At 44.1% G+C, this 11290-nt stretch overlaps 1 long non-coding RNA gene across 1 annotated transcript; it reads right to left on the bottom strand.

The window, feature by feature from the left end:
* Positions 1-10349: 10349 nt before the first annotated feature.
* Positions 10350-11040, bottom strand: LOC136451439 (uncharacterized). Its single transcript, XR_010758596.1, has 3 exons — positions 10816-11040; positions 10604-10676; positions 10350-10488 (listed from the first exon to the last, which is right to left on the bottom strand). It is a non-coding gene; the product is annotated as an uncharacterized lncRNA (long non-coding RNA).
* Positions 11041-11290: the final 250 nt, after the last annotated feature.

Raw genomic sequence — 11290 nt, 5'->3', positions numbered from 1 at the left:
GGGGCCGGACAGTTGTTGCTTTCTTAGTTGGTTATAAACCTGGTGCACGCCATCACCTACTTCCTGCGTCCTATAAAACGTGTCAATTATAGGATTTGTATTGCTCAAATTTTCTTAAATTTAACTAAACTGTAGAAAATACTAGCAACATTTGTATCTCTAAGTTTATTACAAAAATATATTCAATGATTTGTCTAATGATAACGATGATGATAATTATGCACTATAAATATATTCAATGATTTATCTATTTATTTACAAAGTGAAGGACGTGCATCTCCACCATGCGTATCTAGCTTGCATGTCCAATTTCGCTGGTACTGATTTCCTAAGCCGATAAACAGATCCTTGCAAATTGGTTCGGGAGGCATCGCATGAAGTCTTTGGCAAATGTGCACCATGCTTGATGACTTTAGAGAGCTAGGCAATGCCATAGTATAAGGTGAAACACACACAATGTTGTTGTCTCATGATCGGTTCGAGAAACATGAACCAAATTCGAAGTGCATGTAGCAGTAGGAAATATAGTGCTAACATTTCCTAAATGGGCCCAATCAGTTTCAGGCGTCAAAGAGGCCAATTCAGATTGATTAGCAGATACAAACTCGTTCCTATTATAATGGTAGTTGAACGACATCCCATATTGAGGATGATTAGCAATTGGAGCTAGCTGAACCTCTAATATATGCATCATGAGGCAAGGTAGTGATGACCGCCTTTATCTCAGATTCAGATGTATATGCAACAGGAGCTCCAAAGCTAGGCTCTTTAACTTTAGTGGCTTTACCTCGGCAATCTGTTGAGCTACTTGAAAACCCATCTCTCAAATTGACATCATACCTCTTCTGCCGTTGGTTGAGACATTCCTCAAGGAGATCCTTGGTGCTAGTGAACCTGATATTCGACATCCCCTCCTGCAACTGGTTGCAAAATTCCTCAAGGAGATCCTCAAACCTAGTGAACCTGATGTTCAACATCCTGATAGTAGATTGCTAGTCTTTACAATAGCAAGATGTAGCACAACGATAAACAAGTTTGTAGGGGATTACTACCACATGCAATGGTAAAGTGAAACAACGAAACACACAAAAGATTTATTTGAAGCAAAAACTTGGCTAGGGTAGAAAGGTTCGACTGCAGGGTATAGCCAAACAATCGTCCACAGAGTCGCCAAAAAATTTGTTGATGCTAATTAGGTCAGACACTAGCAAAGAGCTATAACACTCAATAGAGGCATGCCAAAGATAAATCTAGATGACCCTCAAGTCGGCCGACGCCTGGTATGTTCACACAAAAACACTTTACCTGGTGCCTCCAGTGATGAGCGCGATATGCAAGAGACGTCACAAAGGAGCCTCGTAGTGAGCGACTGAGCGTGATACGCAAGGCACGTCGACAAAGTCTCTTGAAATTTGAAACCCCACACCTCCAGGATGGACCCTGTCAAGGTGTCTGGCAGTGATATGCTACCCTAGTCGGCCTGCCCACTCTAGAGCTTCGTCGTTGTTTGTTCATTGGGTATGCAACAACAACGAAGAATGAGGAACAATGGTAGATGGGGAAAGTAGAATACAAGGCGTAGTAGATGTGTTTTTGTCGATGGATAGATGGATACTCAACGACCATCATCCTCTTATATAAATAGAGACGGGTGGTCTTATCCTAGTAAAAAACTTATGCAATTTATAAGTTTCCTCATAAGATCAGATGAGTTTCAAAGGAGAAATTGGGTTTGGACTGCCAAAACTAGCTCAGGCAAGTGTACTACAATAAATGATAAGATTATAAGAAGAAACCGCCGAGCATCTACAGCTCCGAGCAGCCATTGAGAGTGGATGCAGTGACCTCTCAGAAACGTTTTTAGTGGGTTAGTATAAGGGGATGAAGTGACTACTACAGAACTGACAATCACTACCCGACTATCACTGCCAGTTGTTTTGGAACCTATAGTGATAGAGTATCATTGTTGGTTCATGGCTCCAATCGGCAGTGATATGACAATCAATAGTGATAGGTGGATTATCACTATCAGTTTGTGACTTCAACAGTCAGTGATAGGCATGGTACTATCATTGCTGGTTCAAGCCATGACCGGTTCGTGGCTTGAACCGACAGTTATAGCTGTTTTGCACAAAAAAATTCATAACTTTTCATATGGGATTGGATTAAGATAAACTTTATATCAAAATTGTAGAGTTTAAAAAGATAAAACTTTGTAGCTGAAAGATTTTTAATTTGAGATGGTTTACAAGTCCAAATATTCAATATTAGTTCTCGAATTGGATTTGACATAATTATTAACAACATCGAATGGAGACAAAGCCAACATCAAAGTTGTAGTTCGATGAGATCTACAACTTTGCTGTTAACAAATTTGTCATTTGAGATTATTTTGAGTGTTAAATATACAATATAAAATTTAAAAATATGTAGTTAAAAGAATAGCATTAGCTGTATAAGTCACATGTGTGCTGCTATGTGCACTTGAGGAAATGTGAATGCTAAAGTTTACCACCTATCGCTGCTGTAATGAGGGGTGAGGGGTTGAGACCCTTCAATTGACATTGATAGCGCAACTGATGAGGAAAATATCCGGAATTTTTTCGGATGAAATTGACATTAGTTTCAGTAGTGTGATGAGTCTGAAAATCAAGAAAGATGACGAGTTTTGACATACCTATAACACAAAATTCCTGGATGTCAAAACATCAGGATGAACTGAACAGGTGGAAGAGGCCAGATAAATCTGAGATTCTTTGGGAAATGGAGAGGAAATCTATTAGACTAGACGGTTACGATAAGATAGGAAACATACCTGACTGTTCTGTCAGGTCACTTCGTCTGACTTTTAAATTTGTTCTCTTGCATATTTGTCTACTTGTCAATGCAAAAAATGTCTGCCAGCTAGTAGTTCTCATGACTGGAAAAACGAACTAGCTAGTGATGCATTGCGTTATATTGGCATAGACTTCTCATGCATGACTGGAAAATATTTTTGTTTTACTTTTTATTATAGGGTGACCTGTAGATTTTTCAGGTACTCCGTTGTGCCTTTTTTACTGCGTCGTGACTTATCTGGTCAGCTGACTTCCGAAATCTTGCACTTTTAATTTCTTCTTTTCTTGCGGGGAGAGCATTTTATATTTCCATTTAACTTTGTTCTCCAAATCAAATCGTTTCCTTTTTTATAAGTTTTCATCATGCCAGTTTTATGTAAAAAGAACAAGTCAATGGAAAACTGCATGCATTGCTTACCTTTGTGGCAAGATCGTATCACTTTATTTCATCCTTTCCGTAGTTTTTAGGACTTTGTTGTGTCCTAGTAGTTGATTCATGACATCAGTTCTATATGTCAAATAAAAGTCTACGGAAAATTGCTTTATGTACCTTTGTGACAAGTAAAATTACTTTATTTCTTTCCATTCCTAACTCAGGAGCCAACACAGATCATTTCAGAAACACACTTAAATGTCACTAACAAAGTGGGTCGTGCGTTGGTGATACACTTGCCCATCAAGGGCGGTGAAATTTTCGTATTTTGGTCTTTTTTTTAAATAATTTTTAGAAAAATACCAACGCCAAAACATTTTCTGAAAATAGACCATTTTTAGGCGTCTTAGCACATGACGCCGAGATATGAGGCTCGGCGTCGTGTCACTCGACGCCGAGGTATTGCCACGTCACGGACGACCGGGGTCGTCGTCGACACATTGGCGCGTGGGTCCGAGACGTCGGCGTCGTGTCAGCCGACGCCAAGTCCCCAACCTCGGCGCGTTTGGACTGCGCGCCGAGCTCTGGCCCCATCCGGAGCGCGGCCCAGGCGGCCCAACAAAGCACGGTGGCCCAGCAGCTCGACGTTGGGTCACTTAACGCCGAGCCTCCAGACCTCGGCGTGACCCGACTCAACGCCGAGGTCTGGACCCTTTAGGCCGAGGCCCCCTTCTTCTTCTTCCCTCCCCTCCTCCATTCCCCCACGGCTCCCAAATCCCCCACGGCCCCCATGAAACTCTAACATCCAAAATCGACCCCCGGTGCCCGGATCTTGTCTCCCGAAGCTTCCTCGAGGTAATGGTCCATCCCCTCCTCCATTCTATCCGCGTAGATGTGCTTACATTGTCCCTAATCATTTGGAATCATGGTTGTTTGGTGATTTGGTATATTTGTGTTTGCATTTGCAAAATGTATAGCTTAGGATGATTGAGTGCATTGTTGTTTAACTGTTTTATGTGATGAACATGTTAGGTTAGTTTGGTTTCTATTTATTTTGGTCATTAGGGTTATTTGTTTATTGCAGGTGTCATTAGAGTTAGTTATTTGTTGGTCATTAGGGTTACTATGTATTTTATTTATTTGTTGGTCATTACATTTTAAATTGTTATGACCAAGGCGTTTTGCCAAGGTACTCCTCTTTCCCCTCTTTCAATTCATCCATTTAGATTCGTTTGTTTTTGAACTTGGCATTATAGGTTTGGTTCATGTTCATGTCATTCGTGCAATGTATGGTGGTTCAAATGATTGAATGACCCAAATGTGTGGTTGTTGGTGTTGTTGTTGTTGTATATGTTATGGTTTATAATCATTGAGTTAAATTTTGTGTTTGTTGGGATTCAAATTTGTTTAGGGTTTGTAATGAAAAGCTTATTTGGGAGGTATGGTGATGTAGTGTTAGTACCTTTACATTCGTTGCAAGGTACTTTGGATTGATTTTTTTTATACGTAATGTTAGGATGCCAAGGCGTGGTAAAGCTCGTATTCCAAGGTAATCCCAATGTTTATTCATTATCTGTGCAACAAATAGAAAACCCTAGGTTTAGGTTTGGTTCTCCGTTAAAATGACTAAATTCTTTCAATTGTAGCTATGGTCGCCAGAGGGCAAATCCCTACGACCTAAAGCCTCTCCCTGAAGGTGTTCCTCGACCAATGTGCTTTTGTGGTGATCCTTGCAAGGTAGACATCTCTGAAGATGAGGAAACATATAGGCAGAGGTACTGGATGTGTCCCAATTATGCATGGGAACCTACAAAGCAACAGCGCCGTGCATCGTTTGTGAGGAATTTTTATTGTGTTAATTAATTTTCTTGTGATATTAAGTATTGCTTATTTATTTGTTTTGTAACAATTTGTTTTTCTTGCAGACCGTTCCACCACTGTATGACTTTGAGCAGTGGATTGACACTGAGATCAAGGAGTTGGACAAGCAGCGTCTAGAAGGCCTGAAGGAGTGGGATGCGGAGGTTAAGGAGAGGTTTGAGCAGAGACGCAGACTGGAGGCTATAGAAAAGGAGCATAAGGAAGAGAAGGAAAGGAGGCATATTACTGCGTACAGGGCGGAGAGGGAGAAGAAGCTTGAGCGTGTGCGTCGAGCGAAGGCAGCGATGGAGGAGAATCCCGATGCCGAGAGGAAGGGAAAGTGGCCTCGTTGCACTCAGTAGGTATTTGGTTCATTCACGAGCGATGTCGTGTAGCCCTGGACTTTTTTTACTATGTTGTAATGCACTCTGCTTTTATTTCAGATGAACTTATTCCCTAGACTTTTTTATTATGTTGTAATGCACTATGATTTTATTTTAGATGGTCTTATGCCCAGTACTTCGTTAACTATCCTAAGACTGTAGTGGTACTGTTTGTATCACTGAAAAGACTACTTGTGTTGTTGCAGTCACTGAAAGGGCTACAAGTACTGTTGCAGTCACTGAAAGGGCTACAAGTTTATTTGAAAACTCACTGAAAAGCCTAGATTCGTTTACTGTTGTATCCGTATACGCAATGAATTAATATCAGAGTGATGTACTGCATTTAGATGAAGTGACAAAACACAGGTGTAGCCTTTTTAGATGAAATGATCAGTCATGGTTGTAGGCTTTTCAGATGAAGCATCTAGCCTTTGCAGATTCAATAAATGAGTACGCACACATATTTTTTGTCAAGTAGCATTCATGGTGAACCTACCTTCATCTCTATATATAGTGCTCCATGTCTTGCTCCACATCCACACAACTTGTTTTCTGGTTTAGTTTTAGCAAATGTCGAGCGGAGGTTCCTTGAGTGGAAAGGGTTTCGGCGGAGGGAGAGGAAAGGGGGTGAGGAAGGGACCTCCGATTGTGTGGGAGGGTTCTCTGGGTCCTGATTCTTTTGAAGAAGCAATAGAGGAATTTCCTTTGGAGAGGAAGAGTGACTTTACCCGTGAGAGACCTCTTAGATCATACGAGAAGCGCATTGAAGATTGGCCAAAATGCCACCACGATTTGGATTGCGTTGTGTAGATTACAACGACTGTGACGGTGGAGGCCGTCGTTTCTTCAGATGCCCGCAAGGATTTGTATTGCCTTTGAACTCTCTCCTTTTTAGATTTGCATTTGGTTTCTAGTAGTACTTATTGGTAGATGGGTTTTCAGGATTCAAGCTGTCCAGATAACTGTGGCTTCACTAGATGGGTCGACCCTCCTCCTATCTATCCCCATCAATAGTACATTACATATCTACAGGGACGCATCTTTGACCTAGAGTATGGCCCTGGAAGTGGTAACAGGGACAAGTCAGACGACGACAACAGCAATGATGCAGAGGAGGCACTATGCAATAATCCGTACTGCGAGTGCCCATACCATAAGAAGGACAGTCCTCCTTCTCCACCGCCACCGCCACCACCACCACCGCCTCCGTCAACTAGAGGATACTATGGGGAAGGCGCAACTCAGTTCAATATGTGGGAGCATTATTAGGACCAACATTTGTTAGTCAATCCGAATGTGGAATGCTTGTATGAGTTGTTCTTTTCAATCTCGTAAGGCATGCTAGGTTTAGTTTGCAACATGCCATTGTTAGTTTTTATGTGAGTGTGTACCCTTTGCAATGTCTGTATCACTTGTTTCTTTCAATCCCCTAAGGCATGCTAGGTTTAGTTTGTGACATGCCATTGCTACTTTTGATGTGAGTGTAATCGTTGTGCCTCCGCTATTTCATAAATTGTAGTTTACCTACCTCTAAGTTTCATGTACTATGGTTGATTCCCAAACTGAAAAAAAGATTTGAGTCTCTCTAAAAATAGGGGATTGAAATTGAACCAACAATCGGTTTTTCCTGCAGGAACAAACATACAAACATAAATATAACTTGTCTACTCTTATTAGTATAACTCGTGTTAGTCGAAGAGGAATCGTTGAGAAAGATTTTTCATTTGAATCATGCAAATAGGATCGCAACATATACCAAATGGTTACGCGTTTACGTGTTGGGCTGAGGCTCGGCGTTGAGTTGTCCCACGCCGACCCTAGGGTTTGGCTCGGCCGTTTGCGAGTTGGGCTGAGGCTCGGCATCGAGTCAGCCCATGCCGACCCTAGGGTTTGGCTCGGCCGTTTGTGAGTTGGGCTGAGGCTCAGCGTCGAGTCAGCCCACGCCAACCCTAGGGTTTGGCAACGGCCGTGGCCCGGTTTGGGCGGAACCTCGGCGCTTAGTCATAACACGCCGAGGTTCATGGCTCGGCGTCAATTTAGCCCACGCTGAGCTTGGGCACCTCAGCGCTTTGATGCAAGGGTTTCCAGTATGTACCAGGGGTCGGCGTGAAATGACTAAACGCCGAGGTTGGGCACCTCGGCGCTTCGATGAAATGTTTTCTAGTATGTACCAGGGGTCGGCGTCAAATGACTAAACACCGAGCCCCTGGGTTCACCAAAATATATCATCTCTTCTTTGATTTGCTTCACTATTGCCCACTACTCTAATCAGCCGACGATGACCTTGTGCCAACAACGGACCTGAGCTCGCTAGCTCCCTGACTCTCCTAAGCCACTTCATCCCCTTTGCGTGCTTGCCATGTCACCGTGGATCCAACAGAGGTTGATAGTAACATGGAGGATGGGGATGATGACACCCCTTCTTCCTTGTGAGTTACGACGGAGGCCCTTAATAGCTGTAAACATGAAACATGGCGACGTTCCACACATTCACATAACACATGACCACACCGACAGACACATTCATTCAACATCCGTACATACATAAGGTCCAACACATTAAGCATCCAACATAGTCCAACACATTCAACATCCAACATAGTCCATACATATGCTTCATCAATCAACAAACATAGTCCAAACATAGTACAAGGTCCAATGCATACATAGTCCATGCACAAAATAAAGCATATGAAGTCTTTGGATCTTTTATCGCTCCTTGTACCTTAACGTGGACGGCGAGCGTAACGCTTTCCCCTCCCAAACAGATAGGTACCTGGAGTGTACCTGTCCACTGGTCTGAGCGTCCTATGTGGACGTCCAAAACCGAAGGGGCCTTGAGTTCCTTGGGGTGCATCTACAAGCTAGGACATGCCAATCTCATCATACTCATGATCATAGTACTCTCCCTGCCCTTCATCATCTTCATCATCATAATGACCATGTCCTTGACCACCCTCTGCAGTAGTTGCTGCACCATGTGAAGAAGAAGTCCTGCCACCATGTGCACCATGTGAAGATGAAGTCCCTCCAACATGTGCAGTAGAAGGTCCAGCACCAAGCTGTTGTGGGACTACCACATCCGGGGAACATCTACATCCAAGGCGTGCAGCTACCTTTCGTAGACGATGCATGGCATGCTGCATTTTGAAAGCACTATTAGTAAGTGGGGTTGGTCGCAAAACTATATAAAGATGTAACATCAACTGAATGAGAGGAGACTACCTGAATGTGCTGTCGTAACATGGAGGCCTCATCAGGATCGCCCATAGGAATCATCAATGCCCTTCCTTGGTCGGCCACTGTCCTCATTATCTCCATGCTCTATGCAACAAAAACAATAATTTAAGTCTCCATCATAGTAAAGACCTCAGAGATGGAAATAGTTGTATCACTTACAGCTCTGGCTAACGCAGGGGCGATCTCAACTTGCCTACCTTCTCGGGTAGCTTGGTCATATGGGTTGTTGCCCTCATCCTCGCTCACAATGTCAGCAATGTCTTGCTCCATCCAAGCGGGCCTCAATTGAAGCCTTGTTCATTGACCAAACCAAACAAGGTAATCATGGAAAGCCTTGTCACGATGGACGGCGTGGATGCCCATGTTGTTCTGCTCCATCAACATCCACTCATCAATGTAGCGCTGGTGCTCCAGCTGCCAGTTGGTGATCTTCTTATTTTTTTGTCTGTTGAACCTGCAAATTTTACACCAAATCGGCAATATGAAGGCCTACTCAATGATTCTTTCATGCGAAACGAACAAAATATTGTATGTTACGTACTTGTGGAGCTGCCAATCGGTGGAGAAATCATCAGGCGGAGAAGGCTGCAGCCTACCAAACTGCCATGCTACACGGTGAGGGAGATGGTACTCCACTGCATAGAAACAAATAAGGGGGTCCTCATCATCTAGACGTCCTCGTCTGCCATGCACAAGGCGCTCAAGCTGAGATCCGTTACTTGCCTCCGCCGATATGGGCTCCATTGAACCTATACACAACGTCGTCATCAACTAGTCGACGCTCAATTTGTGCACATATCCTCGATTAGGGCAAAAGGGTGGGAAACTTACATGCTGTGGCAAAAGGGTGTCCAGCTCGTTGGTGAAGCTGATGTACGCGTGGCGTGACACGTGGTATGTTCCGTGGGCTCGCTCATAGAGGTGTGCCACGGTAGGGGTGACAACTACGTCTCCTTCAGGAAACCAAGGTTGTGGGGGATCAAGCTAATGCGGTCTCCCAACTGGAAGCCTCTCCCACATCCAAATCTGCAAAAAAGAGTGGAAATATGAATGTTAATCACTTTTGTTAAGAAAAAACATTGAATTGTAGTGGAAACTTGTATAACTTTGCTTTATTACCTGCAACAGTGTGATGCACCCTGACATTGTAGCGTGCACGCCTCTAGGACGGCGGCAAGCCTCGCAAAGCTGACGGTACAAGAAGGCAAGTATAGCCGAGCCCCAACTCCTATTGCCGGCATCCTCCTAGTTCAAAAGGCACGGGATGTACATCTAGGACGTCGTGTCTCCAGTGCCGTCAGGGAAGAGAACCATACCTAACATGTGGAGGACGCAGGCCCGACAGTAGTATGTCACGGTCTCGGCGTCTACGTTGGGTGGGCACTCCCGAAACTGCTGACAAAGCCACCTCAGGGACACCCCACTGCTGCGTCGTTTCTTGCTAGCCTCAACTGCCGCTAGGGGCCATCCCAAGAAGTGCTCAACCCGCTGCTGCCATCCTTCAGACTCCTTGTCTCCTGTCACTGGGAATCCTCGGATTTTGACTCCAAGGATCATGGCAACGTCCTCGAGAGTGACCGTCATCTCCCCGCATGGTAGGTGAAAGCTGTGTGTCTCCGGACGCCATCGATCTATCAACGCCGTCAGCGCCGCTGGGTTGAAAGGTGGCGTGCCTCGACGACAAACACGAGCAACGGTAGCAAGGTTCGCCAGCTTTCAGGAGGGGCGTGTACCTCTCGTCGTAGACCATGGTCGTAGAGGCCTCATGTGTCATTGGCCTCAGCACATTCAAAACCTGCAAAAAAAAGACAAGCATGAAAAAGTATTAGTTCATGTCACTTTATAAAGAGCATGGACTATAGAGCAAAACATGAACAATGCAATGTTTTCATACGAATTGTTGAATATACCTCTCCGTTCTCGATCCTCCGAGCCCGGTGGTGCTCATCAAACCTTGGATCAAGAAGGGGGAACCGATCCATCCTGCAACATAAGCAATGCCAAACCATTAGTATAAGTTAAAGCATGTGTATGTGGTACAAAGTAACATAAAAATAAAAAAACAAAAGTAAACCAATGTACCATTACACAAAGCAATTCTAGTAGCTAGCTTGATGGATACCTGTTGTCTAAGTAGTTCAGGACATTTTCTCTTATTGTGGCCCGGCTTATGGCAACCAGAGCAACGGCTCTTTTGGGTGTCCTCTACAAAATGTCTCCCAACCTTACTCGTGGTTGATCTACCTTTCGTGGCTCGGTCCATGTCCATCCTGAACCGCTTCCGCCGCCTAGGTCCTCTACTCTTCCAGAGTAAACCAAGATCAGCCACATACTTGGGGCCATCATAAGTAGGCCATTGACTCTCGTTAAGAAATGGCTCGAACTGAGGATTCCAGGTGCTCATTAGGTTCCTCAAAGAGAACTCCGTGGCCATACGGGGAGGGACCTCAGGGTCAACACGTCTAAGGCGATAGGCTATAATCATGTGGGAGCAAGGCCTATGGTATATGATCGGTTTTCCATACATACACTTGTTCTCATTGATCACTACTTTATGTTTTCGAGCACCCCGGTCTTCACCACCAATGTTAGTTCCG

This window comes from Miscanthus floridulus, chromosome 5 (assembly GCF_019320115.1).
Source record: "Miscanthus floridulus cultivar M001 chromosome 5, ASM1932011v1, whole genome shotgun sequence".
NCBI classification, from domain to species: domain Eukaryota; kingdom Viridiplantae; phylum Streptophyta; class Magnoliopsida; order Poales; family Poaceae; genus Miscanthus; species Miscanthus floridulus.
Note: the sequence above shows the minus strand (reverse complement) of the source record. Positions and strands in the feature narration are given on the sequence as shown.